The following is a 449-nucleotide window of genomic DNA, read 5'->3' on the forward strand; positions in this document are numbered from 1 at the left end:
GGGGGGGGGGCTTGAAAATCCAGTATAAAGGCATTATTTCCTGTCCTGGGCTGGGACACATTCATACGGTTTGATAAAAGGACTTAGTGGACTTTAACTTATCATTGCACCTTCAATAATGTAGCTGTCCTCAATTTAGGTTGCCCTGTACATCTCATCTGTGGTTTTTCCTGCATCCACCGTGTGTGACTGTGTGTGTTGGTGTGTGTGTCCAGCGTACACTGTTGAAATGTATACAGGTTGGCAGGACGTCTCTCGCTTTACATTGTGTTGGTAAATGTGAGATGTTCGAGTCACACGCATCTCATCTTCATATCAGAAACAAGGAAATGAATTTGACCCGTTCTCACTCCTGATTGGTCAGTGGCTGCGCATGGGACTGCTGGGATTGTTGTGAGTAATGAAAATGCGACAGGGGGCCCTGGCTGTCAATCAATGTCTTCCAGTGA

General features: G+C 46.1%; 1 protein-coding gene across 1 annotated transcript in view; it reads right to left on the minus strand.

Annotated features, from left to right (window-relative positions):
- zufsp (zinc finger containing ubiquitin peptidase 1) overlaps positions 1-449 on the minus strand; it is a 13,756-nt gene that overhangs the window by 7,159 nt on the left and 6,148 nt on the right. The window lies entirely within an intron of this gene.

Source organism: Etheostoma spectabile, chromosome 6 (assembly GCF_008692095.1).
Source record: "Etheostoma spectabile isolate EspeVRDwgs_2016 chromosome 6, UIUC_Espe_1.0, whole genome shotgun sequence".
Classification (NCBI taxonomy): domain Eukaryota; kingdom Metazoa; phylum Chordata; class Actinopteri; order Perciformes; family Percidae; genus Etheostoma; species Etheostoma spectabile.